Source organism: Rhinoderma darwinii, chromosome 4, assembly GCF_050947455.1.
Source record: "Rhinoderma darwinii isolate aRhiDar2 chromosome 4, aRhiDar2.hap1, whole genome shotgun sequence".
Classification (NCBI taxonomy): Eukaryota; Metazoa; Chordata; class Amphibia; order Anura; family Rhinodermatidae; genus Rhinoderma; species Rhinoderma darwinii.
The window spans coordinates 870001-897503 of NC_134690.1; the positions used below are offsets into that span (position 1 = coordinate 870001).

Genomic DNA, 27503 nt, shown 5'->3' on the forward strand with positions numbered 1-27503 from the left:
CTCGTTGCTTGCTCATGAAACATATTTGCAAGCTTAGGAAACAGGCAGTGGCAAGCTTAGAAGGCAAGCTTAGAAGGCAAGCAACAGCAGTGTGGCGCAGCGGAAGCGTGCTGGGCCCATAACTCAGAGGTCGATGGATCGAAACCATCCTCTGCTAAGTGCTCTTATCCAGCTTTTTAAATCTCAATTTCTCATACTACCCATTGTCTCTACTTCAACAGAGGGGGGCAGGTAGACTTCTGGGCCAACAACCAAAAAAGCCAAAGGATCTGCACCATTTCTTCTACATTGCCACTTTCTTAGCCTGATTTGGGGATTTTTTTTTCCTCCTCACAATTCTTGACTCCTAGCATGTTAGAAAATGGTAAAACCTATGGGTAACCTATACTTTTACAACACCTGGCACCCCGCAAGCTCCACACTCTTCCTTTCCTTACGGCAGAGTGACATCCATTCTTAAAAAAAAAAAAAAAAAAAGCTTTAATACAACCGGTTTACCAACATGGGTAAATCACACCTGTGGCGTCTCAAGCACCACAGCCCTGCGGCACAAATGGGGAATTAGCTCAAATGGTAGAGCGCTCGCTTCGCATGCGCGAAGTAGCGGGATCGATACCCGCATTCTCCAATAGTTTTGATTGCAGTTCTTCTCAAAACACGGGACAATTTTCCTCTCGTTGCTTGCTCATGAAACATATTTGCAAGCTTAGGAAACAGGCAGTGGCAAGCTTAGAAGGCAAGCTTAGAAGGCAAGCAACAGCAGAGTGGCACAGCGGAAGCGTGCTGGGCCCATAACCCAGAGGTCGATGGATCGAAACCATCCTCTGCTAAGTGCTCTTATCCAGCTTTTTAAATCTCAATTTCTCATACTACCCATTGTCTCTACTTCAACAGAGGGGGGCAGGTGTAGACTTCTGGGCCAACAACCAAAAATCCAAAGGATCTGCACCATTTCTTCTACATTGCCACTTTCTTAGCCTGATTTCGGGATTTTTTTTTTCCTCCTCAAAATTCTTGACTCCTAGCATGTTAGAAAATGGTAAAACCTATGGGTAACCTATACTTTTACAACACCTGGCACCCCGCAAGTTCCACACTCTTCCTTTCCTTACGGCAGAGTGACATCCATACTTAAAAAAAAAAAAAAAAAAGCTTTAATACAACCGGTTTACCAACATGTGTAAATCACACCTGTGGTGTCTCAAGCACCACAACCCGGCGGCACAAATGGGGAATTAGCTCAAATGGTAGAGCGCTCGCTTTGCATGCGAGAAGTAGCGGGATCGATGCCCGCATTCTCCAATAGTTTTGATTGCAGATCTTCTCAAAACACGGGACATTTTTCCTCTCGTTGCTTGCTCATGAAACATATTTGCAAGCTTAGGAAACAGGCAGTGGCAAGCTTAGAAGGCAAGCTTAGAAGGCAAGCAACAGCAGTGTGGCGCAGCGGAAGCGTGCTGGGCCCATAACTCAGAGGTCGATGGATCGAAACCATCCTCTGCTAAGTGCTCTTATCCAGCTTTTTAAATCTCAATTTCTCATACTACCCATTGTCTCTACTTCAACAGAGGGGGGCAGGTAGACTTCTGGGCCAACAACCAAAAAAGCCAAAGGATCTGCACCATTTCTTCTACATTGCCACTTTCTTAGCCTGATTTGGGGATTTTTTTTTCCTCCTCACAATTCTTGACTCCTAGCATGTTAGAAAATGGTAAAACCTATGGGTAACCTATACTTTTACAACACCTGGCACCCCGCAAGCTCCACACTCTTCCTTTCCTTACGGCAGAGAGACATCCATACTTAAAAAAAAAAAAAAAAAAAAAAAAAAAGCTTTAATACAACCGGTTTACCAACATGGGTAAATCACACCTGTGGCGTCTCAAGCACCACAGCCCAGCGGCACAAATGGGGAATTAGCTCAAATGGTAGAGCGCTCGCTTCGCATGCGAGAAGTAGCGGGATCGATACCCGCATTCTCCAATAGTTTTGATTGCAGTTCTTCTCAAAACACGGGGCAATTTTCCTCTCGTTGCTTGCTCATGAAACATATTTGCAAGCTTAGGAAACAGGCAGTGGCAAGCTTAGGAGGCAAGCTTAGAAGACAAGCAACAGCAGAGTGGCGCAGCGGAAGCGTGCTGGGCCCATAACCCAGAGGTCGATGGATCGAAACCATCCTCTGCTAAGTGCTCTTATCCAGCTTTTTAAATCTCAATTTCTCATACTACCCATTGTCTCTACTTCAACAGAGGGGGGCAGGTGTAGACCTCTGGGCCAACAACCAAAAAAGCCAAAGGATCTGCACCATTTCTTCTACATTGCCACTTTCTTAGCCTGATTTGGGGATTTTTTTTTTCCTCCTCAAAATTCTTGACTCCTAGCATGTTAGAAAATGGTAAAACCTATGGGTAACCTATACTTTTACAACACCTGGCACCCCGCAAGCTCCACACTCTTCCTTTCCTTACGGCAGAGTGACATCCATTCTTAAAAAAAAAAAAAAAAAAAGCTTTAATACAACCGGTTTACCAACATGGGTAAATCACACCTGTGGCGTCTCAAGCACCACAGCCCAGCGGCACAAATGGGGAATTAGCTCAAATGGTAGAGCGCTCGCTTCGCATGCGAGAAGTAGCGGGATCGATACCCGCATTCTCCAATAGTTTTGATTGCAGTTCTTCTCAAAACACGGGGCAATTTTCCTCTCGTTGCTTGCTCATGAAACATATTTGCAAGCTTAGGAAACAGGCAGTGGCAAGCTTAGGAGGCAAGCTTAGAAGACAAGCAACAGCAGAGTGGTGCAGCGGAAGCGTGCTGGGCCCATAACCCAGAGGTCGATGGATCGAAACCATCCTCTGCTAAGTGCTCTTATCCAGCTTTTTAAATCTCAATTTCTCATACTACCCATTGTCTCTACTTCAACAGAGGGGGGCAGGTGTAGACCTCTGGGCCAACAACCAAAAAAGCCAAAGGATCTGCACCATTTCTTCTACATTGCCACTTTCTTAGCCTGATTTGGGGATTTTTTTTTTCCTCCTCAAAATTCTTGACTCCTAGCATGTTAGAAAATGGTAAAACCTATGGGTAACCTATACTTTTACAACACCTGGCACCCCGCAAGCTCCACACTCTTCCTTTCCTTACGGCAGAGTGACATCCATTCTTAAAAAAAAAAAAAAAAAAAGCTTTAATACAACCGGTTTACCAACATGGGTAAATCACACCTGTGGCGTCTCAAGCACCACAGCCCTGCGGCACAAATGGGGAATTAGCTCTAATGGTAGAGCGCTCGCTTCGCATGCGCAAAGTAGCGGGATCGATACCCGCATTCTCCAATAGTTTTGATTGCAGTTCTTCTCAAAACACGGGACAATTTTCCTCTCGTTGCTTGCTCATGAAACATATTTGCAAGCTTAGGAAACAGGCAGTGGCAAGCTTAGAAGGCAAGCTTAGAAGGCAAGCAACAGCAGAGTGGCACAGCGGAAGCGTGCTGGGCCCATAACCCAGAGGTCGATGGATCGAAACCATCCTCTGCTAAGTGCTCTTATCCAGCTTTTTAAATCTCAATTTCTCATACTACCCATTGTCTCTACTTCAACAGAGGGGGGCAGGTGTAGACTTCTGGGCCAACAACCAAAAATCCAAAGGATCTGCACCATTTCTTCTACATTGCCACTTTCTTAGCCTGATTTCGGGATTTTTTTTTTCCTCCTCAAAATTCTTGACTCCTAGCATGTTAGAAAATGGTAAAACCTATGGGTAACCTATACTTTTACAACACCTGGCACCCCGCAAGTTCCACACTCTTCCTTTCCTTACGGCAGAGTGACATCCATACTTAAAAAAAAAAAAAAAAAAGCTTTAATACAACCGGTTTACCAACATGTGTAAATCACACCTGTGGTGTCTCAAGCACCACAACCCGGCGGCACAAATGGGGAATTAGCTCAAATGGTAGAGCGCTCGCTTTGCATGCGAGAAGTAGCGGGATCGATGCCCGCATTCTCCAATAGTTTTGATTGCAGATCTTCTCAAAACACGGGACATTTTTCCTCTCGTTGCTTGCTCATGAAACATATTTGCAAGCTTAGGAAACAGGCAGTGGCAAGCTTAGAAGGCAAGCTTAGAAGGCAAGCAACAGCAGTGTGGCGCAGCGGAAGCGTGCTAGGCCCATAACTCAGAGGTCGATGGATCGAAACCATCCTCTGCTAAGTGCTCTTATCCAGCTTTTTAAATCTCAATTTCTCATACTACCCATTGTCTCTACTTCAACAGAGGGGGGCAGGTAGACTTCTGGGCCAACAACCAAAAAAGCCAAAGGATCTGCACCATTTCTTCTACATTGCCACTTTCTTAGCCTGATTTGGGGATTTTTTTTTCCTCCTCACAATTCTTGACTCCTAGCATGTTAGAAAATGGTAAAACCTATGGGTAACCTATACTTTTACAACACCTGGCACCCCGCAAGCTCCACACTCTTCCTTTCCTTACGGCAGAGAGACATCCATACTTAAAAAAAAAAAAAAGCTTTAATACAACCGGTTTACCAACATGGGTAAATCACACCTGTGGCGTCTCAAGCACCACAGCTCAGCGGCACAAATGGGGAATTAGCTCAAATGGTAGAGCGCTCGCTTCGCATGCGAGAAGTAGCGGGATCGATACCCGCATTCTCCAATAGTTTTGATTGCAGTTCTTCTCAAAACACGGGGCAATTTTCCTCTCGTTGCTTGCTCATGAAACATATTTGCAAGCTTAGGAAACAGGCAGTGGCAAGCTTAGGAGGCAAGCTTAGAAGACAAGCAACAGCAGAGTGGCGCAGCGGAAGCGTGCTGGGCCCATAACCCAGAGGTCGATGGATCGAAACCATCCTCTGCTAAGTGCTCTTATCCAGCTTTTTAAATCTCAATTTCTCATACTACCCATTGTCTCTACTTCAACAGAGGGGGGCAGGTGTAGACCTCTGGGCCAACAACCAAAAAAGCCAAAGGATCTGCACCATTTCTTCTACATTGCCACTTTCTTAGCCTGATTTGGGGATTTTTTTTTTCCTCCTCAAAATTCTTGACTCCTAGCATGTTAGAAAATGGTAAAACCTATGGGTAACCTATACTTTTACAACACCTGGCACCCCGCAAGCTCCACACTCTTCCTTTCCTTACGGCAGAGTGACATCCATACTTAAAAAAAAAAAAAAAAAAGCTTTAATACAACCGGTTTACCAACATGGGTAAATCACACCTGTGGCGTCTCAAGCACCACAGCCCAGCGGCACAAATGGGGAATTAGCTCAAATGGTAGAGCGCTCGCTTCGCATGCGAGAAGTAGCAGGATCGATACCCGCATTCTCCAATAGTTTTGATTGCAGTTCTTCTCAAAACACGGGACAATTTTCCTCTCGTTGCTTGCTCATGAAACATATTTGCAAGCTTAGGAAACAGGCAGTGGCAAGCTTAGGAGGCAAGCTTAGAAGACAAGCAACAGCAGAGTGGCGCAGCGGAAGCGTGCTGGGCCCATAACCCAGAGGTCGATGGATCGAAACCATCCTCTGCTAAGTGCTCTTATCCAGCTTTTTAAATCTCAATTTCTCATACTACCCATTGTCTCTACTTCAACAGAGGGGGGCAGGTGTAGACCTCTGGGCCAACAACCAAAAAAGCCAAAGGATCTGCACCATTTCTTCTACATTGCCACTTTCTTAGCCTGATTTGGGGATTTTTTTTTTCCTCCTCAAAATTCTTGACTCCTAGCATGTTAGAAAATGGTAAAACCTATGGGTAACCTATACTTTTACAACACCTGGCACCCCGCAAGCTCCACACTCTTCCTTTCCTTACGGCAGAGTGACATCCATTCTTAAAAAAAAAAAAAAAAAAAGCTTTAATACAACCGGTTTACCAACATGGGTAAATCACACCTGTGGCGTCTCAAGCACCACAGCCCTGCGGCACAAATGGGGAATTAGCTCAAATGGTAGAGCGCTCGCTTCGCATGCGCAAAGTAGCGGGATCGATACCCGCATTCTCCAATAGTTTTGATTGCAGTTCTTCTCAAAACACGGGACAATTTTCCTCTCGTTGCTTGCTCATGAAACATATTTGCAAGCTTAGGAAACAGGCAGTGGCAAGCTTAGAAGGCAAGCTTAGAAGGCAAGCAACAGCAGAGTGGCACAGCGGAAGCGTGCTGGGCCCATAACCCAGAGGTCGATGGATCGAAACCATCCTCTGCTAAGTGCTCTTATCCAGCTTTTTAAATCTCAATTTCTCATACTACCCATTGTCTCTACTTCAACAGAGGGGGGCAGGTGTAGACTTCTGGGCCAACAACCAAAAATCCAAAGGATCTGCACCATTTCTTCTACATTGCCACTTTCTTAGCCTGATTTCGGGATTTTTTTTTTCCTCCTCAAAATTCTTGACTCCTAGCATGTTAGAAAATGGTAAAACCTATGGGTAACCTATACTTTTACAACACCTGGCACCCCGCAAGTTCCACACTCTTCCTTTCCTTACGGCAGAGTGACATCCATACTTAAAAAAAAAAAAAAAAAAAGCTTTAATACAACCGGTTTACCAACATGGGTAAATCACACCTGTGGCGTCTCAAGCACCACAGCCCAGCGGCACAAATGGGGAATTAGCTCAAATGGTAGAGCGCTCGCTTCGCATGCGAGAAGTAGCGGGATCGATACCCGCATTCTCCAATAGTTTTGATTGCAGTTCTTCTCAAAACACGGGACAATTTTCCTCTCGTTGCTTGCTCATGAAACATATTTGCAAGCTTAGGAAACAGGCAGTGGCAAGCTTAGGAGGCAAGCTTAGAAGACAAGCAACAGCAGAGTGGCGCAGCGGAAGCGTGCTGGGCCCATAACCCAGAGGTCGATGGATCGAAACCATCCTCTGCTAAGTGCTCTTATCCAGCTTTTTAAATCTCAATTTCTCATACTACCCATTGTCTCTACTTCAACAGAGGGGGGCAGGTGTAGACCTCTGGGCCAACAACCAAAAAAGCCAAAGGATCTGCACCATTTCTTCTACATTGCCACTTTCTTAGCCTGATTTGGGGATTTTTTTTTTCCTCCTCAAAATTCTTGACTCCTAGCATGTTAGAAAATGGTAAAACCTATGGGTAACCTATACTTTTACAACACCTGGCACCCCGCAAGCTCCACACTCTTCCTTTCCTTACGGCAGAGTGACATCCATACTTAAAAAAAAAAAAAAAAAAAGCTTTAATACAACCGGTTTACCAACATGGGTAAATCACACCTGTGGCGTCTCAAGCACCACAGCCCTGCGGCACAAATGGGGAATTAGCTCAAATGGTAGAGCGCTCGCTTCGCATGCGAGAAGTAGCGGGATCGATGCCCGCATTCTCCAATAGTTTTGATTGCAGTTCTTCTCAAAACACGGGACAATTTTCCTCTCGTTGCTTGCTCATGAAACATATTTGCAAGCTTAGGAAACAGGCAGTGGCAAGCTTAGAAGGCAAGCTTAGAAGACAAGCAACAGCAGAGTGGCACAGCGGAAGCGTGTTGGGCCCATAACCCAGAGGTCGATGGATCGAAACCATCCTCTGCTAAGTGCTCTTATCCAGCTTTTTAAATCTCAATTTCTCATACTACCCATTGTCTCTACTTCAACAGAGGGGGGCAGGTGTAGACTTCTGGGCCAACAACCAAAAATCCAAAGGATCTGCACCATTTCTTCTACATTGCCACTTTCTTAGCCTGATTTGGGGATTTTTTTTTTCCTCCTCAAAATTCTTGACTCCTAGCATGTTAGAAAATGGTAAAACCTATGGGTAACCTATACTTTTACAACACCTGGCACCCCGCAAGCTCCACACTCTTCCTTTCCTTACGGCAGAGTGACATCCATACTTAAAAAAAAAAAAAAAAAAAAAGCTTTAATACAACCGGTTTACCAACATGGGTAAATCACACCTGTGGCGTCTCAAGCATCACAGCCCAGCGGCACAAATGGGGAATTAGCTCAAATGGTAGAGCGCTCGCTTCGCATGCGAGAAGTAGCGGGATCGATACCCGCATTCTCCAATAGTTTTGATTGCAGTTCTTCTCAAAACACGGGACAATTTTCCTCTCGTTGCTTGCTCATGAAACATATTTGCAAGCTTAGGAAACAGGCAGTGGCAAGCTTAGGAGGCAAGCTTAGAAGACAAGCAACAGCAGAGTGGCGCAGCGGAAGCGTGCTGGGCCCATAACCCAGAGGTCGATGGATCGAAACCATCCTCTGCTAAGTGCTCTTATCCAGCTTTTTAAATCTCAATTTCTCATACTACCCATTGTCTCTACTTCAACAGAGGGGGGCAGGTGTAGACCTCTGGGCCAACAACCAAAAAAGCCAAAGGATCTGCACCATTTCTTCTACATTGCCACTTTCTTAGCCTGATTTGGGGATTTTTTTTTTCCTCCTCAAAATTCTTGACTCCTAGCATGTTAGAAAATGGTAAAACCTATGGGTAACCTATACTTTTACAACACCTGGCACCCCGCAAGCTCCACACTCTTCCTTTCCTTACGGCAGAGTGACATCCATACTTAAAAAAAAAAAAAAAAAAGCTTTAATACAACCGGTTTACCAACATGGGTAAATCACACCTGTGGCGTCTCAAGCACCACAGCCCAGCGGCACAAATGGGGAATTAGCTCAAATGGTAGAGCGCTCGCTTCGCATGCGAGAAGTAGCAGGATCGATACCCGCATTCTCCAATAGTTTTGATTGCAGTTCTTCTCAAAACACGGGACAATTTTCCTCTCGTTGCTTGCTCATGAAACATATTTGCAAGCTTAGGAAACAGGCAGTGGCAAGCTTAGGAGGCAAGCTTAGAAGACAAGCAACAGCAGAGTGGCGCAGCGGAAGCGTGCTGGGCCCATAACCCAGAGGTCGATGGATCGAAACCATCCTCTGCTAAGTGCTCTTATCCAGCTTTTTAAATCTCAATTTCTCATACTACCCATTGTCTCTACTTCAACAGAGGGGGGCAGGTGTAGACCTCTGGGCCAACAACCAAAAAAGCCAAAGGATCTGCACCATTTCTTCTACATTGCCACTTTCTTAGCCTGATTTGGGGATTTTTTTTTTCCTCCTCAAAATTCTTGACTCCTAGCATGTTAGAAAATGGTAAAACCTATGGGTAACCTATACTTTTACAACACCTGGCACCCCGCAAGCTCCACACTCTTCCTTTCCTTACGGCAGAGTGACATCCATTCTTAAAAAAAAAAAAAAAAAAAGCTTTAATACAACCGGTTTACCAACATGGGTAAATCACACCTGTGGCGTCTCAAGCACCACAGCCCTGCGGCACAAATGGGGAATTAGCTCAAATGGTAGAGCGCTCGCTTCGCATGCGAGAAGTAGCGGGATCGATACCCGCATTCTCCAATAGTTTTGATTGCAGTTCTTCTCAAAACACGGGACAATTTTCCTCTCGTTGCTTGCTCATGAAACATATTTGCAAGCTTAGGAAACAGGCAGTGGCAAGCTTAGAAGGCAAGCTTAGAAGGCAAGCAACAGCAGAGTGGCACAGCGGAAGCGTGCTGGGCCCATAACCCAGAGGTCGATGGATCGAAACCATCCTCTGCTAAGTGCTCTTATCCAGCTTTTTAAATCTCAATTTCTCATACTACCCATTGTCTCTACTTCAACAGAGGGGGGCAGGTGTAGACTTCTGGGCCAACAACCAAAAATCCAAAGGATCTGCACCATTTCTTCTACATTGCCACTTTCTTAGCCTGATTTCGGGATTTTTTTTTTCCTCCTCAAAATTCTTGACTCCTAGCATGTTAGAAAATGGTAAAACCTATGGGTAACCTATACTTTTACAACACCTGGCACCCCGCAAGTTCCACACTCTTCCTTTCCTTACGGCAGAGTGACATCCATACTTAAAAAAAAAAAAAAAAAAAGCTTTAATACAACCGGTTTACCAACATGGGTAAATCACACCTGTGGCGTCTCAAGCACCACAGCCCAGCGGCACAAATGGGGAATTAGCTCAAATGGTAGAGCGCTCGCTTCGCATGCGAGAAGTAGCGGGATCGATACCCGCATTCTCCAATAGTTTTGATTGCAGTTCTTCTCAAAACACGGGACAATTTTCCTCTCGTTGCTTGCTCATGAAACATATTTGCAAGCTTAGGAAACAGGCAGTGGCAAGCTTAGGAGGCAAGCTTAGAAGACAAGCAACAGCAGAGTGGCGCAGCGGAAGCGTGCTGGGCCCATAACCCAGAGGTCGATGGATCGAAACCATCCTCTGCTAAGTGCTCTTATCCAGCTTTTTAAATCTCAATTTCTCATACTACCCATTGTCTCTACTTCAACAGAGGGGGGCAGGTGTAGACCTCTGGGCCAACAACCAAAAAAGCCAAAGGATCTGCACCATTTCTTCTACATTGCCACTTTCTTAGCCTGATTTGGGGATTTTTTTTTTCCTCCTCAAAATTCTTGACTCCTAGCATGTTAGAAAATGGTAAAACCTATGGGTAACCTATACTTTTACAACACCTGGCACCCCGCAAGCTCCACACTCTTCCTTTCCTTACGGCAGAGTGACATCCATACTTAAAAAAAAAAAAAAAAAAAGCTTTAATACAACCGGTTTACCAACATGGGTAAATCACACCTGTGGCGTCTCAAGCACCACAGCCCTGCGGCACAAATGGGGAATTAGCTCAAATGGTAGAGCGCTCGCTTCGCATGCGAGAAGTAGCGGGATCGATACCCGCATTCTCCAATAGTTTTGATTGCAGTTCTTCTCAAAACACGGGACAATTTTCCTCTCGTTGCTTGCTCATGAAACATATTTGCAAGCTTAGGAAACAGGCAGTGGCAAGCTTAGAAGGCAAGCTTAGAAGACAAGCAACAGCAGAGTGGCACAGCGGAAGCGTGTTGGGCCCATAACCCAGAGGTCGATGGATCAAAACCATCCTCTGCTAAGTGCTCTTATCCAGCTTTTTAAATCTCAATTTCTCATACTACCCATTGTCTCTACTTCAACAGAGGGGGGCAGGTGTAGACTTCTGGGCCAACAACCAAAAATCCAAAGGATCTGCACCATTTCTTCTACATTGCCACTTTCTTAGCCTGATTTGGGGATTTTTTTTTTCCTCCTCAAAATTCTTGACTCCTAGCATGTTAGAAAATGGTAAAACCTATGGGTAACCTATACTTTTACAACACCTGGCACCCCGCAAGCTCCACACTCTTCCTTTCCTTACGGCAGAGTGACATCCATACTTAAAAAAAAAAAAAAAAAAAAAAGCTTTAATACAACCGGTTTACCAACATGGGTAAATCACACCTGTGGCGTCTCAAGCACCACAGCCCAGCGGCACAAATGGGGAATTAGCTCAAATGGTAGAGCGCTCGCTTCGCATGCGAGAAGTAGCGGGATCGATACCCGCATTCTCCAATAGTTTTGATTGCAGTTCTTCTCAAAACACGGGACAATTTTCCTCTCGTTGCTTGCTCATGAAACATATTTGCAAGCTTAGGAAACAGGCAGTGGCAAGCTTAGGAGGCAAGCTTAGAAGACAAGCAACAGCAGAGTGGCGCAGCGGAAGCGTGCTGGGCCCATAACCCAGAGGTCGATGGATCGAAACCATCCTCTGCTAAGTGCTCTTATCCAGCTTTTTAAATCTCAATTTCTCATACTACCCATTGTCTCTACTTCAACAGAGGGGGGCAGGTGTAGACCTCTGGGCCAACAACCAAAAAAGCCAAAGGATCTGCACCATTTCTTCTACATTGCCACTTTCTTAGCCTGATTTGGGGATTTTTTTTTTCCTCCTCAAAATTCTTGACTCCTAGCATGTTAGAAAATGGTAAAACCTATGGGTAACCTATACTTTTACAACACCTGGCACCCCGCAAGCTCCACACTCTTCCTTTCCTTACGGCAGAGTGACATCCATTCTTAAAAAAAAAAAAAAAAAAAGCTTTAATACAACCGGTTTACCAACATGGGTAAATCACACCTGTGGCGTCTCAAGCACCACAGCCCTGCGGCACAAATGGGGAATTAGCTCAAATGGTAGAGCGCTCGCTTCGCATGCGAGAAGTAGCGGGATCGATACCCGCATTCTCCAATAGTTTTGATTGCAGTTCTTCTCAAAACACGGGACAATTTTCCTCTCGTTGCTTGCTCATGAAACATATTTGCAAGCTTAGGAAACAGGCAGTGGCAAGCTTAGAAGGCAAGCTTAGAAGACAAGCAACAGCAGAGTGGCACAGCGGAAGCGTGCTGGGCCCATAACCCAGAGGTCGATGGATCGAAACCATCCTCTGCTAAGTGCTCTTATCCAGCTTTTTAAATCTCAATTTCTCATACTACCCATTGTCTCTACTTCAACAGAGGGGGGCAGGTGTAGACTTCTGGGCCAACAACCAAAAAGCCAAAGGATCTGCACCATTTCTTCTACATTGCCACTTTCTTAGCCTGATTTGGGGATTTTTTTTTTCCTCCTCACAATTCTTGACTCCTAGCATGTTAGAAAATGGTAAAACCTATGGGTAACCTATACTTTTACAACACCTGGCACCCCGCAAGTTCCCCACTCTTCCTTTCCTTACGGCAGAGTGACATCCATACTTAAAAAAAAAAAAAAAAAAGCTTTAATACAACCGGTTTACCAACATGGGTAAATCACACCTGTGGCGTCTCAAGCACCACAGCCCAGCGGCACAAATGGGGAATTAGCTCAAATGGTAGAGCGCTCGCTTCGCATGCGAGAAGTAGCGGGATCGATACCCGCATTCTCCAATAGTTTTGATTGCAGTTCTTCTCAAAACACGGGACAATTTTCCTCTCGTTGCTTGCTCATGAAACATATTTGCAAGCTTAGGAAACAGGCAGTGGCAAGCTTAGGAGGCAAGCTTAGAAGACAAGCAACAGCAGAGTGGCGCAGCGGAAGCGTGCTGGGCCCATAACCCAGAGGTCGATGGATCGAAACCATCCTCTGCTAAGTGCTCTTATCCAGCTTTTTAAATCTCAATTTCTCATACTACCCATTGTCTCTACTTCAACAGAGGGGGGCAGGTGTAGACCTCTGGGCCAACAACCAAAAAAGCCAAAGGATCTGCACCATTTCTTCTACATTGCCACTTTCTTAGCCTGATTTGGGGATTTTTTTTTTCCTCCTCAAAATTCTTGACTCCTAGCATGTTAGAAAATGGTAAAACCTATGGGTAACCTATACTTTTACAACACCTGGCACCCCGCAAGCTCCACACTCTTCCTTTCCTTACGGCAGAGTGACATCCATACTTAAAAAAAAAAAAAAAAAAAGCTTTAATACAACCGGTTTACCAACATGGGTAAATCACACCTGTGGCGTCTCAAGCACCACAGCCCAGCGGCACAAATGGGGAATTAGCTCAAATGGTAGAGCGCTCGCTTCGCATGCGAGAAGTAGCGGGATCGATACCCGCATTCTCCAATAGTTTTGATTGCAGTTCTTCTCAAAACACGGGACAATTTTCCTCTCGTTGCTTGCTCATGAAACATATTTGCAAGCTTAGGAAACAGGCAGTGGCAAGCTTAGAAGGCAAGCTTAGAAGACAAGCAACAGCAGAGTGGCGCAGCGGAAGCGTGCTGGGCCCATAACCCAGAGGTCGATGGATCGAAACCATCCTCTGCTAAGTGCTCTTATCCAGCTTTTTAAATCTCAATTTCTCATACTACCCATTGTCTCTACTTCAACAGAGGGGGGCAGGTGTAGACCTCTGGGCCAACAACCAAAAAAGCCAAAGGATCTGCACCATTTCTTCTACATTGCCACTTTCTTAGCCTGATTTGGGGATTTTTTTTTTCCTCCTCAAAATTCTTGACTCCTAGCATGTTAGAAAATGGTAAAACCTATGGGTAACCTATACTTTTACAACACCTGGCACCCCGCAAGCTCCACACTCTTCCTTTCCTTACGGCAGAGTGACATCCATACTTAAAAAAAAAAAAAAAGCTTTAATACAACCGGTTTACCAACATGGGTAAATCACACCTGTGGCGTCTCAAGCACCACAGCCCAGCGGCACAAATGGGGAATTAGCTCAAATGGTAGAGCGCTCGCTTCGCATGCGAGAAGTAGCGGGATCGATACCCACATTCTCCAATAGTTTTGATTGCAGTTCTTCTCAAAACACGGGACAATTTTCCTCTCGTTGCTTGCTCATGAAACATATTTGCAAGCTTAGGAAACAGGCAGTGGCAAGCTTAGAAGGCAAGCTTAGAAGACAAGCAACAGCAGAGTGGCGCAGCGGAAGCGTGCTGGGCCCATAACCCAGAGGTCGATGGATCGAAACCATCCTCTGCTAAGTGCTCTTATCCAGCTTTTTAAATCTCAATTTCTCATACTACCCATTGTCTCTACTTCAACAGAGGGGGGCAGGTGTAGACCTCTGGGCCAACAACCAAAAAAGCCAAAGGATCTGCACCATTTCTTCTACATTGCCACTTTCTTAGCCTGATTTGGGGATTTTTTTTTTCCTCCTCAAAATTCTTGACTCCTAGCATGTTAGAAAATGGTAAAACCTATGGGTAACCTATACTTTTACAACACCTGGCACCCCGCAAGCTCCACACTCTTCCTTTCCTTACGGCAGAGTGACATCCATACTTAAAAAAAAAAAAAAAAAAAAGCTTTAATACAACCGGTTTACCAACATGGGTAAATCACACCTGTGGCGTCTCAAGCACCACAGCCCAGCGGCACAAATGGGGAATTAGCTCAAATGGTAGAGCGCTCGCTTCGCATGCGAGAAGTAGCGGGATCGATACCCGCATTCTCCAATAGTTTTGATTGCAGTTCTTCTCAAAACACGGGACAATTTTCCTCTCGTTGCTTGCTCATGAAACATATTTGCAAGCTTAGGAAACAGGCAGTGGCAAGCTTAGGAGGCAAGCTTAGAAGACAAGCAACAGCAGAGTGGCGCAGCGGAAGCGTGCTGGGCCCATAACCCAGAGGTCGATGGATCGAAACCATCCTCTGCTAAGTGCTCTTATCCAGCTTTTTAAATCTCAATTTCTCATACTACCCATTGTCTCTACTTCAACAGAGGGGGGCAGGTGTAGACCTCTGGGCCAACAACCAAAAAAGCCAAAGGATCTGCACCATTTCTTCTACATTGCCACTTTCTTAGCCTGATTTGGGGATTTTTTTTTTCCTCCTCAAAATTCTTGACTCCTAGCATGTTAGAAAATGGTAAAACCTATGGGTAACCTATACTTTTACAACACCTGGCACCCCGCAAGCTCCACACTCTTCCTTTCCTTACGGCAGAGTGACATCCATACTTAAAAAAAAAAAAAAAAAAAGCTTTAATACAACCGGTTTACCAACATGGGTAAATCACACCTGTGGCGTCTCAAGCACCACAGCCCAGCGGCACAAATGGGGAATTAGCTCAAATGGTAGAGCGCTCGCTTCGCATGCGAGAAGTAGCGGGATCGATACCCGCATTCTCCAATAGTTTTGATTGCAGTTCTTCTCAAAACACGGGACAATTTTCCTCTCGTTGCTTGCTCATGAAACATATTTGCAAGCTTAGGAAACAGGCAGTGGCAAGCTTAGGAGGCAAGCTTAGAAGACAAGCAACAGCAGAGTGGCGCAGCGGAAGCGTGCTGGGCCCATAACCCAGAGGTCGATGGATCGAAACCATCCTCTGCTAAGTGCTCTTATCCAGCTTTTTAAATCTCAATTTCTCATACTACCCATTGTCTCTACTTCAACAGAGGGGGGCAGGTGTAGACCTCTGGGCCAACAACCAAAAAAGCCAAAGGATCTGCACCATTTCTTCTACATTGCCACTTTCTTAGCCTGATTTGGGGATTTTTTTTTTCCTCCTCAAAATTCTTGACTCCTAGCATGTTAGAAAATGGTAAAACCTATGGGTAACCTATACTTTTACAACACCTGGCACCCCGCAAGCTCCACACTCTTCCTTTCCTTACGGCAGAGTGACATCCATACTTAAAAAAAAAAAAAAAAAAAGCTTTAATACAACCGGTTTACCAACATGGGTAAATCACACCTGTGGCGTCTCAAGCACCACAGCCCAGCGGCACAAATGGGGAATTAGCTCAAATGGTAGAGCGCTCGCTTCGCATGCGAGAAGTAGCGGGATCGATACCCGCATTCTCCAATAGTTTTGATTGCAGTTCTTCTCAAAACACGGGGCAATTTTCATCTCGTTGCTTGCTCATGAAACATATTTGCAAGCTTAGGAAACAGGCAGTGGCAAGCTTAGGAGGCAAGCTTAGAAGACAAGCAACAGCAGAGTGGCGCAGCGGAAGCGTGCTGGGCCCATAACCCAGAGGTCGATGGATCGAAACCATCCTCTGCTAAGTGCTCTTATCCAGCTTTTTAAATCTCAATTTCTCATACTACCCATTGTCTCTACTTCAACAGAGGGGGGCAGGTGTAGACCTCTGGGCCAACAACCAAAAAAGCCAAAGGATCTGCATCATTTCTTCTACATTGCCACTTTCTTAGCCTGATTTGGGGATTTTTTTTTTCCTCCTCAAAATTCTTGACTCCTAGCATGTTAGAAAATGGTAAAACCTATGGGTAACCTATACTTTTACAACACCTGGCACCCCGCAAGCTCCACACTCTTCCTTTCCTTACAGCAGAGTGACATCCATACTTAAAAAAAAAAGCTTTAATACAACCGGTTTACCAACATGTGTAAATCACACCTGTGGCGTCTCAAGCACCACAGCCCAGCGGCACAAATGGGGAATTAGCTCAAATGGTAGAGCGCTCGCTTTGCATGCGAGAAGTAGCGGGATCGATGCCCGCATTCTCCAATAGTTTTGATTGCAGATCTTCTCAAAACACGGGACATTTTTCCTCTCGTTGCTTGCTCATGAAACATATTTGCAAGCTTAGGAAACAGGCAGTGGTAAGCTTAGAAGGCAAGCAACAGCAGAGTGGCGCAGCGGAAGCGTGCTGGGCCCGTAACCCAGAGGTCGATGGATCGAAACCATCCTCTGCTAAGTGCTCTTATCCAGCTTTTTAAATCTCAATTTCTCATACTACCCATTGTCTCTACTTCAACAGAGGGGGGCAGGTGTAGACCTCTGGGCCAACAACCAAAAAAGCCAAAGGATCTGCACCATTTCTTCTACATTGCCACTTTCTTAGCCTGATTTGGGGATTTTTTTTTTCCTCCTCACAATTCTTGACTCCTAGCATGTTAGAAAATGGTAAAACCTATGGGTAACCTATACTTTTACAACACCTGGCACCCCGCAAGCTCCACACTCTTCCTTTCCTTACGGCAGAGTGACATCCATACTTAAAAAAAAAAAAAAAAAAGCTTTAATACAACCGGTTTACCAACATGGGTAAATCACACCTGTAGTGTCTCAAGCACCACAGCCCAGCGGCACAAATGGGGAATTAGCTCAAATGGTAGAGCGCTCGCTTTGCATGCGAGAAGTAGCGGGATCGATGCCCGCATTCTCCAATAGTTTTGATTGCAGATCTTCTCAAAACACGGGACATTTTTCCTCTCGTTGCTTGCTCATGAAACATATTTGCAAGCTTATCAAACAGGCAGTGGCAAGCTTAGAAGGCAAGCAACAGCAGAGTGGCGCAGCGGAAGCGTGCTGGGCCCATAACCCAGAGGTCGATGGATCGAAACCATCCTCTGCTAAGTGCTCTTATCCAGCTTTTTAAATCTCAATTTCTCATACTACCCATTGTCTCTACTTCAACAGAGGGGGGCAGGTGTAGACTTCTGGGCCAACAACCAAAAAAGCCAAAGGATCTGCACCATTTCTTCTACATTGCCACTTTCTTAGCCTGATTTGGGGATTTTTTTTTCCTCCTCACAATTCTTGACTCCTAGCATGTTAGAAAATGGTAAAACCTATGGGTAACCTATACTTTTACAACACCTGGCACCCCGCAAGCTCCACACTCTTCCTTTCCTTACGGCAGAGTGACATCCATACTTAAAAAAAAAAAAAAAAAAAAAAAAAAAGCTTTAATGCAACCGGTTTACCAACATGTGTAAATCACACCTGTGGTGTCTCAAGCACCACAGCCCAGCGGCACAAGTGGGGAATTAGCTCAAATGGTAGAGCGCTCGCTTTGCATGCGAGAAGTAGCGGGATCGATGCCCGCATTCTCCAATAGTTTTGATTGCAGATCTTCTCAAAACACGGGACATTTTTCCTCTCGTTGCTTGCTCATGAAACATATTTGCAAGCTTAGGAAACAGGCAGTGGCAAGCTTAGAAGGCAAGCAACAGCAGAGTGGCGCAGCGGAAGCGTGCTGGGCCCATAACCCAGAGGTCGATGGATCGAAACCATCCTCTGCTAAGTGCTCTTATCCAGCTTTTTAAATCTCAATTTCTCATACTACCCATTGTCTCTACTTCAACAGAGGGGGGCAGGTGTAGACCTCTGGGCCAACAACCAAAAAAGCCAAAGGATCTGCACCATTTCTTCTACATTGCCACTTTCTTAGCCTGATTTGGGGATTTTTTTTTTCCTCCTCACAATTCTTGACTCCTAGCATGTTAGAAAATGGTAAAACCTATGGGTAACCTATACTTTTACAACACCTGCCACCCCGCAAGCTCCACACTCTTCCTTTCCTTACGGCAGAGTGACATCCATACTTAAAAAAAAAAAAAAAAAAGCTTTAATACAACCGGTTTACCAACATGGGTAAATCACACCTGTAGTGTCTCAAGCACCACAGCCCAGCGGCACAAATGGGGAATTAGCTCAAATGGTAGAGCGCTCGCTTTGCATGCGAGAAGTAGCGGGATCGATGCCCGCATTCTCCAATAGTTTTGATTGCAGATCTTCTCAAAACACGGGACATTTTTCCTCTCGTTGCTTGCTCATGAAACATATTTGCAAGCTTAGGAAACAGGCAGTGGCAAGCTTAGAAGGCAAGCAACAGCAGAGTGGCGCAGCGGAAGCGTGCTGGGCCCATAACCCAGAGGTCGATGGATCGAAACCATCCTCTGCTAAGTGCTCTTATCCAGCTTTTTAAATCTCAATTTCTCATACTACCCATTGTCTCTACTTCAACAGAGGGGGGCAGGTGTAGACCTCTGGGCCAACAACCAAAAAAGCCAAAGGATCTGCACCATTTCTTCTACATTGCCACTTTCTTAGCCTGATTTGGGGATTTTTTTTTTCCTCCTCACAATTCTTGACTCCTAGCATGTTAGAAAATGGTAAAACCTATGGGTAACCTATACTTTTACAACACCTGGCACCCCGCAAGCTCCACACTCTTCCTTTCCTTACGGCAGAGTGACATCCATACTTAAAAAAAAAAAAAAAAAAGCTTTAATACAACCGGTTTACCAACATGGGTAAATCACACCTGTAGTGTCTCAAGCACCACAGCCCAGCGGCACAAATGGGGAATTAGCTCAAATGGTAGAGCGCTCGCTTTGCATGCGAGAAGTAGCGGGATCGATGCCCGCATTCTCCAATAGTTTTGATTGCAGATCTTCTCAAAACACGGGACATTTTTCCTCTCGTTGCTTGCTCATGAAACATATTTGCAAGCTTATCAAACAGGCAGTGGCAAGCTTAGAAGGCAAGCAACAGCAGAGTGGCGCAGCGGAAGCGTGCTGGGCCCATAACCCAGAGGTCAATGGATCGAAACCATCCTCTGCTAAGTGCTCTTATCCAGCTTTTTAAATCTCAATTTCTCATACTACCCATTGTCTCTACTTCAACAGAGGGGGGCAGGTGTAGACTTCTGGGCCAACAACCAAAAAAGCCAAAGGATCTGCACCATTTCTTCTACATTGCCACTTTCTTAGCCTGATTTGGGGATTTTTTTTTTCCTCCTCACAATTCTTGATTCCTAGCATGTTAGAAAATGGTAAAACCTATGGGTAACCTATACTTTTACAACACCTGGCACCCCGCAAGCTCCACACTCTTCCTTTCCTTACGGCAGAGTGACATCCATACTTAAAAAAAAAAAAAAAAAAGCTTTAATACAACCGGTTTACCAACATGGGTAAATCACACCTGTAGTGTCTCAAGCACCACAGCCCAGCGGCACAAATGGGGAATTAGCTCAAATGGTAGAGCGCTCGCTTTGCATGCGAGAAGTAGCGGGATCGATGCCCGCATTCTCCAATAGTTTTGATTGCAGATCTTCTCAAAACACGGGACATTTTTCCTCTCGTTGCTTGCTCATGAAACATATTTGCAAGCTTATCAAACAGGCAGTGGCAAGCTTAGAAGGCAAGCAACAGCAGAGTGGCGCAGCGGAAGCGTGCTGGGCCCATAACCCAGAGGTCGATGGATCGAAACCATCCTCTGCTAAGTGCTCTTATCCAGCTTTTTAAATCTCAATTTCTCATACTACCCATTGTCTCTACTTCAACAGAGGGGGGCAGGTGTAGACTTCTGGGCCAACAACCAAAAAAGCCAAAGGATCTGCACCATTTCTTCTACATTGCCACTTTCTTAGCCTGATTTGGGGATTTTTTTTTCCTCCTCACAATTCTTGACTCCTAGCATGTTAGAAAATGGTAAAACCTATGGGTAACCTATACTTTTACAACACCTGGCACCCCGCAAGCTCCACACTCTTCCTTTCCTTACGGCAGAGTGACATCCATACTTAAAAAAAAAAAAAAAAAAAAGCTTTAATACAACCGGTTTACCAACATGGGTAAATCACACCTGTGGTGTCTCAAGCACCACAGCCCAGCGGCACAAATGGGGAATTAGCTCAAATGGTAGAGCGCTCGCTTTGCATGCGAGAAGTAGCGGGATCGATGCCCGCATTCTCCAATAGTTTTGATTGCAGATCTTCTCAAAACACGGGACATTTTTCCTCTCGTTGCTTGCTCATGAAACATATTTGCAAGCTTAGGAAACAGGCAGTGGCAAGCTTAGAAGGCAAGCAACAGCAGAGTGGCGCAGCGGAAGCGTGCTGGGCCCATAACCCAGAGGTCGATGGATCGAAACCATCCTCTGCTAAGTGCTCTTATCCAGCTTTTTAAATCTCAATTTCTCATACTACCCATTGTCTCTACTTCAACAGAGGGGGGCAGGTGTAGACCTCTGGGCCAACAACCAAAAAAGCCAAAGGATCTGCACCATTTCTTCTACATTGCCACTTTCTTAGCCTGATTTGGGGATTTTTTTTTTCCTCCTCACAATTCTTGACTCCTAGCATGTTAGAAAATGGTAAAACCTATGGGTAACCTATACTTTTACAACACCTGGCACCCCGCAAGCTCCACACTCTTCCTTTCCTTACGGCAGAGTGACATCCATACTTAAAAAAAAAAAAAAAAAAGCTTTAATACAACCGGTTTACCAACATGGGTAAATCACACCTGTAGTGTCTCAAGCACCACAGCCCAGCGGCACAAATGGGGAATTAGCTCAAATGGTAGAGCGCTCGCTTTGCATGCGAGAAGTAGCGGGATCGATGCCCGCATTCTCCAATAGTTTTGATTGCAGATCTTCTCAAAACACGGGACATTTTTCCTCTCGTTGCTTGCTCATGAAACATATTTGCAAGCTTATCAAACAGGCAGTGGCAAGCTTAGAAGGCAAGCAACAGCAGAGTGGCGCAGCGGAAGCGTGCTGGGCCCATAACCCAGAGGTCGATGGATCGAAACCATCCTCTGCTAAGTGCTCTTATCCAGCTTTTTAAATCTCAATTTCTCATACTACCCATTGTCTCTACTTCAACAGAGGGGGGCAGGTGTAGACTTCTGGGCCAACAACCAAAAAAGCCAAAGGATCTGCACCATTTCTTCTACATTGCCACTTTCTTAGCCTGATTTGGGGATTTTTTTTTCCTCCTCACAATTCTTGACTCCTAGCATGTTAGAAAATGGTAAAACCTATGGGTAACCTATACTTTTACAACACCTGGCACCCCGCAAGCTCCACACTCTTCCTTTCCTTACGGCAGAGTGACATCCATACTTAAAAAAAAAAAAAAAAAAAGCTTTAATGCAACCGGTTTACCAACATGTGTAAATCACACCTGTGGTGTCTCAAGCACCACAGCCCAGCGGCACAAATGGGGAATTAGCTCAAATGGTAGAGCGCTCGCTTTGCATGCGAGAAGTAGCGGGATCGATGCCTGCATTCTCCAATAGTTTTGATTGCAGATCTTCTCAAAACACGGGACATTTTTCCTCTCGTTGCTTGCTCATGAAACATATTTGCAAGCTTAGGAAACAGGCAGTGGCAAGCTTAGAAGGCAAGCAACAGCAGAGTGGCGCAGCGGAAGCGTGCTGGGCCCATAACCCAGAGGTCGATGGATCGAAACCATCCTCTGCTAAGTGCTCTTATCCAGCTTTTTAAATCTCAATTTCTCATACTACCCATTGTCTCTACTTCAACAGAGGGGGGCAGGTGTAGACCTCTGGGCCAACAACCAAAAAAGCCAAAGGATCTGCACCATTTCTTCTACATTGCCACTTTCTTAGCCTGATTTGGGGATTTTTTTTTTCCTCCTCACAATTCTTGACTCCTAGCATGTTAGAAAATGGTAAAACCTATGGGTAACCTATACTTTTACAACACCTGGCACCCCGCAAGCTCCACACTCTTCCTTTCCTTACGGCAGAGTGACATCCATACTTAAAAAAAAAAAAAAAAAGCTTTAATACAACCGGTTTACCAACATGGGTAAATCACACCTGTGGTGTCTCAAGCACCACAGCCCAGCGGCACAAATGGGGAATTAGCTCAAATGGTAGAGCGCTCGCTTTGCATGCGAGAAGTAGCGGGATCGATGCCCGCATTCTCCAATAGTTTTGATTGCAGATCTTCTCAAAACACGGGACATTTTTCCTCTCGTTGCTTGCTCATGAAACATATTTGCAAGCTTATCAAACAGGCAGTGGCAAGCTTAGAAGGCAAGCAACAGCAGAGTGGCGCAGCGGAAGCGTGCTGGGCCCATAACCCAGAGGTCAATGGATCGAAACCATCCTCTGCTAAGTGCTCTTATCCAGCTTTTTAAATCTCAATTTCTCATACTACCCATTGTCTCTACTTCAACAGAGGGGGGCAGGTGTAGACTTCTGGGCCAACAACCAAAAAAGCCAAAGGATCTGCACCATTTCTTCTACATTGCCACTTTCTTAGCCTGATTTGGGGATTTTTTTTTTCCTCCTCACAATTCTTGATTCCTAGCATGTTAGAAAATGGTAAAACCTATGGGTAACCTATACTTTTACAACACCTGGCACCCCGCAAGCTCCACACTCTTCCTTTCCTTACGGCAGAGTGACATCCATACTTAAAAAAAAAAAAAAAAAAGCTTTAATACAACCGGTTTACCAACATGGGTAAATCACACCTGTAGTGTCTCAAGCACCACAGCCCAGCGGCACAAATGGGGAATTAGCTCAAATGGTAGAGCGCTCGCTTTGCATGCGAGAAGTAGCGGGATCGATGCCCGCATTCTCCAATAGTTTTGATTGCAGATCTTCTCAAAACACGGGACATTTTTCCTCTCGTTGCTTGCTCATGAAACATATTTGCAAGCTTATCAAACAGGCAGTGGCAAGCTTAGAAGGCAAGCAACAGCAGAGTGGCGCAGCGGAAGCGTGCTGGGCCCATAACCCAGAGGTCGATGGATCGAAACCATCCTCTGCTAAGTGCTCTTATCCAGCTTTTTAAATCTCAATTTCTCATACTACCCATTGTCTCTACTTCAACAGAGGGGGGCAGGTGTAGACTTCTGGGCCAACAACCAAAAAAGCCAAAGGATCTGCACCATTTCTTCTACATTGCCACTTTCTTAGCCTGATTTGGGGATTTTTTTTTCCTCCTCACAATTCTTGACTCCTAGCATGTTAGAAAATGGTAAAACCTATGGGTAACCTATACTTTTACAACACCTGGCACCCCGCAAGCTCCACACTCTTCCTTTCCTTACGGCAGAGTGACATCCATACTTAAAAAAAAAAAAAAAAAAGCTTTAATACAACCGGTTTACCAACATGGGTAAATCACACCTGTGGTGTCTCAAGCACCACAGCCCAGCGGCACAAATGGGGAATTAGCTCAAATGGTAGAGCGCTCGCTTTGCATGCGAGAAGTAGCGGGATCGATGCCCGCATTCTCCAATAGTTTTGATTGCAGATCTTCTCAAAACACGGGACATTTTTCCTCTCGTTGCTTGCTCATGAAACATATTTGCAAGCTTAGGAAACAGGCAGTGGCAAGCTTAGAAGGCAAGCAACAGCAGAGTGGCGCAGCGGAAGCGTGCTGGGCCCATAACCCAGAGGTCGATGGATCGAAACCATCCTCTGCTAAGTGCTCTTATCCAGCTTTTTAAATCTCAATTTCTCATACTACCCATTGTCTCTACTTCAACAGAGGGGGGCAGGTGTAGACCTCTGGGCCAACAACCAAAAAAGCCAAAGGATCTGCACCATTTCTTCTACATTGCCACTTTCTTAGCCTGATTTGGGGATTTTTTTTTTCCTCCTCACAATTCTTGACTCCTAGCATGTTAGAAAATGGTAAAACCTATGGGTAACCTATACTTTTACAACACCTGGCACCCCGCAAGCTCCACACTCTTCCTTTCCTTACGGCAGAGTGACATCCATACTTAAAAAAAAAAAAAAAAAGCTTTAATACAACCGGTTTACCAACATGGGTAAATCACACCTGTAGTGTCTCAAGCACCACAGCCCAGCGGCACAAAAGGGGAATTAGCTCAAATGGTAGAGCGCTCGCTTTGCATGCGAGAAGTAGCGGGATCGATGCCCGCATTCTCCAATAGTTTTGATTGCAGATCTTCTCAAAACACGGGACATTTTTCCTCTCGTTGCTTGCTCATGAAACATATTTGCAAGCTTATCAAACAGGCAGTGGCAAGCTTAGAAGGCAAGCAACAGCAGAGTGGCGCAGCGGAAGCGTGCTGGGCCCATAACCCAGAGGTCGATGGATCGAAACCATCCTCTGCTAAGTGCTCTTATCCAGCTTTTTAAATCTCAATTTCTCATACTACCCATTGTCTCTACTTCAACAGAGGTGGGCAGGTGTAGACCTCTGGGCCAACAACCAAAAAAGCCAAAGGATCTGCACCATTTCTTCTACATTGCCACTTTCTTAGCCTGATTTGGGGATTTTTTTTTTCCTCCTCACAATTCTTGACTCCTAGCATGTTAGAAAATGGTAAAACCTATGGGTAACCTATACTTTTACAACACCTGGCACCCCGCAAGCTCCACACTCTTCCTTTCCTTACGGCAGAGTGACATCCATACTTAAAAAAAAAAAAAAAAAAGCTTTAATACAACCGGTTTACCAACATGGGTAAATCACACCTGTAGTGTCTCAAGCACCACAGCCCAGCGGCACAAATGGGGAATTAGCTCAAATGGTAGAGCGCTCGCTTTGCATGCGAGAAGTAGCGGGATCGATGCCCGCATTCTCCAATAGTTTTGATTGCAGATCTTCTCAAAACACGGGACATTTTTCCTCTCGTTGCTTGCTCATGAAACATATTTGCAAGCTTAGGAAACAGGCAGTGGCAAGCTTAGAAGGCAAGCAACAGCAGAGTGGCGCAGCGGAAGCGTGCTGGGCCCATAACCCAGAGGTCGATGGATCGAAACCATCCTCTGCTAAGTGCTCTTATCCAGCTTTTTAAATCTCAATTTCTCATACTACCCATTGTCTCTACTTCAACAGAGGGGGGCAGGTGTAGACTTCTGGGCCAACAACCAAAAAAGCCAAAGGACCTGCACCATTTCTTCTACATTGCCACTTTCTTAGCCTGATTTGGGGATTTTTTTTTTCCTCCTCACAATTCTTGACTCCTAGCATGTTAGAAAATGGTAAAACCTATGGGTAACCTATACTTTTACAACACCTGGCACCCCGCAAGCTCCACACTCTTCCTTTCCTTACGGCAGAGTGACATCCATACTTAAAAAAAATAAAAAAAAAGCTTTAATACAACCGGTTTACCAACATGGGTAAATCACACCTGTAGTGTCTCAAGCACCACAGCCCAGCGGCACAAATGGGGAATTAGCTCAAATGGTAGAGCGCTCGCTTTGCATGCGAGAAGTAGCGGGATCGATGCCCGCATTCTCCAATAGTTTTGATTGCAGATCTTCTCAAAACACGGGACATTTTTCCTCTCGTTGCTTGCTCATGAAACATATTTGCAAGCTTATCAAACAGGCAGTGGCAAGCTTAGAAGGCAAGCAACAGCAGAGTGGCGTAGCGGAAGCGTGCTGGGCCCATAACCCAGAGGTCAATGGATCGAAACCATCCTCTGCTAAGTGCTCTTATCCAGCTTTTTAAATCTCAATTTCTCATACTACCCATTGTCTCTACTTCAACAGAGGGGGGCAGGTGTAGACTTCTGGGCCAACAACCAAAAAAGCCAAAGGATCTGCACCATTTCTTCTACATTGCCACTTTCTTAGCCTGATTTGGGGATTTTTTTTTTCCTCCTCACAATTCTTGATTCCTAGCATGTTAGAAAATGGTAAAACCTATGGGTAACCTATACTTTTACAACACCTGGCACCCCGCAAGCTCCACACTCTTCCTTTCCTTACGGCAGAGTGACATCCATACTTAAAAAAAAAAAAAAAAAAGCTTTAATACAACCGGTTTACCAACATGGGTAAATCACACCTGTGGTGTCTCAAGCACGACAGCCCAGCGGCACAAATGGGGAATTAGCTCAAATGGTAGAGCGCTCGCTTTGCATGCGAGAAGTAGCGGGATCGATGCCCGCATTCTCCAATAGTTTTGATTGCAGATCTTCTCAAAACACGGGACATTTTTCCTCTCGTTGCTTGCTCATGAAACATATTTGCAAGCTTAGGAAACAGGCAGTGGCAAGCTTAGAAGGCAAGCAACAGCAGAGTGGCGCAGCGGAAGCGTGCTGGGCCCATAACCCAGAGGTCGATGGATCGAAACCATCCTCTGCTAAGTGCTCTTATCCAGCTTTTTAAATCTCAATTTCTCATACTACCCATTGTCTCTACTTCAACAGAGGGGGGCAGGTGTAGACCTCTGGGCCAACAACCAAAAAAGCCAAAGGATCTGCACCATTTCTTCTACATTGCCACTTTCTTAGCCTGATTTGGGGATTTTTTTTTTCCTCCTCACAATTCTTGACTCCTAGCATGTTAGAAAATGGTAAAACCTATGGGTAACCTATACTTTTACAACACCTGGCACCCCGCAAGCTCCACACTCTTCCTTTCCTTACGGCAGAGTGACATCCATACTTAAAAAAAAAAAAAAAAAAGCTTTAATACAACCGGTTTACCAACATGGGTAAATCACACCTGTAGTGTCTCAAGCACCACAGCCCAGCGGCACAAATGGGGAATTAGCTCAAATGGTAGAGCGCTCGCTTTGCATGCGAGAAGTAGCGGGATCGATGCCCGCATTCTCCAATAGTTTTGATTGCAGATCTTCTCAAAACACGGGACATTTTTCCTCTCGTTGCTTGCTCATGAAACATATTTGCA

The 27503-nt window shown here is 45.2% G+C and overlaps 16 non-coding genes across 16 annotated transcripts; all 16 read left to right on the top strand.

Moving 5' to 3' along the window:
- Window positions 1-1910: 1910 nt before the first annotated feature.
- On the top strand, window positions 1911-1983 carry TRNAA-CGC (transfer RNA alanine (anticodon CGC)). The gene has a single exon. It is a non-coding gene; the product is annotated as a tRNA-Ala (tRNA).
- Window positions 1984-2586: 603 nt separating this feature from the next.
- On the top strand, window positions 2587-2659 carry TRNAA-CGC (transfer RNA alanine (anticodon CGC)). The gene has a single exon. It is a non-coding gene; the product is annotated as a tRNA-Ala (tRNA).
- Window positions 2660-4604: 1945 nt separating this feature from the next.
- On the top strand, window positions 4605-4677 carry TRNAA-CGC (transfer RNA alanine (anticodon CGC)). The gene has a single exon. It is a non-coding gene; the product is annotated as a tRNA-Ala (tRNA).
- Window positions 4678-6630: 1953 nt separating this feature from the next.
- On the top strand, window positions 6631-6703 carry TRNAA-CGC (transfer RNA alanine (anticodon CGC)). Its single transcript has one exon. It is a non-coding gene; the product is annotated as a tRNA-Ala (tRNA).
- Window positions 6704-7983: 1280 nt separating this feature from the next.
- TRNAA-CGC (transfer RNA alanine (anticodon CGC)) lies at window positions 7984-8056 on the top strand. Its single transcript has one exon. It is a non-coding gene; the product is annotated as a tRNA-Ala (tRNA).
- A 1278-nt stretch (window positions 8057-9334) lies between these two features.
- TRNAA-CGC (transfer RNA alanine (anticodon CGC)) lies at window positions 9335-9407 on the top strand. Its single transcript has one exon. It is a non-coding gene; the product is annotated as a tRNA-Ala (tRNA).
- Window positions 9408-10009: 602 nt separating this feature from the next.
- Window positions 10010-10082, top strand: TRNAA-CGC (transfer RNA alanine (anticodon CGC)). The gene has a single exon. It is a non-coding gene; the product is annotated as a tRNA-Ala (tRNA).
- Window positions 10083-10685: 603 nt separating this feature from the next.
- Window positions 10686-10758, top strand: TRNAA-CGC (transfer RNA alanine (anticodon CGC)). The gene has a single exon. It is a non-coding gene; the product is annotated as a tRNA-Ala (tRNA).
- A 605-nt stretch (window positions 10759-11363) lies between these two features.
- On the top strand, window positions 11364-11436 carry TRNAA-CGC (transfer RNA alanine (anticodon CGC)). The gene has a single exon. It is a non-coding gene; the product is annotated as a tRNA-Ala (tRNA).
- Window positions 11437-12039: 603 nt separating this feature from the next.
- On the top strand, window positions 12040-12112 carry TRNAA-CGC (transfer RNA alanine (anticodon CGC)). Its single transcript has one exon. It is a non-coding gene; the product is annotated as a tRNA-Ala (tRNA).
- A 601-nt stretch (window positions 12113-12713) lies between these two features.
- TRNAA-CGC (transfer RNA alanine (anticodon CGC)) lies at window positions 12714-12786 on the top strand. Its single transcript has one exon. It is a non-coding gene; the product is annotated as a tRNA-Ala (tRNA).
- Window positions 12787-13389: 603 nt separating this feature from the next.
- Window positions 13390-13462, top strand: TRNAA-CGC (transfer RNA alanine (anticodon CGC)). The gene has a single exon. It is a non-coding gene; the product is annotated as a tRNA-Ala (tRNA).
- A 1276-nt stretch (window positions 13463-14738) lies between these two features.
- On the top strand, window positions 14739-14811 carry TRNAA-CGC (transfer RNA alanine (anticodon CGC)). The gene has a single exon. It is a non-coding gene; the product is annotated as a tRNA-Ala (tRNA).
- A 603-nt stretch (window positions 14812-15414) lies between these two features.
- On the top strand, window positions 15415-15487 carry TRNAA-CGC (transfer RNA alanine (anticodon CGC)). The gene has a single exon. It is a non-coding gene; the product is annotated as a tRNA-Ala (tRNA).
- Window positions 15488-16090: 603 nt separating this feature from the next.
- TRNAA-CGC (transfer RNA alanine (anticodon CGC)) lies at window positions 16091-16163 on the top strand. Its single transcript has one exon. It is a non-coding gene; the product is annotated as a tRNA-Ala (tRNA).
- A 784-nt stretch (window positions 16164-16947) lies between these two features.
- TRNAT-CGU (transfer RNA threonine (anticodon CGU)) lies at window positions 16948-17019 on the top strand. The gene has a single exon. It is a non-coding gene; the product is annotated as a tRNA-Thr (tRNA).
- The last annotated feature ends 10484 nt before the right edge of the window (window positions 17020-27503 follow it).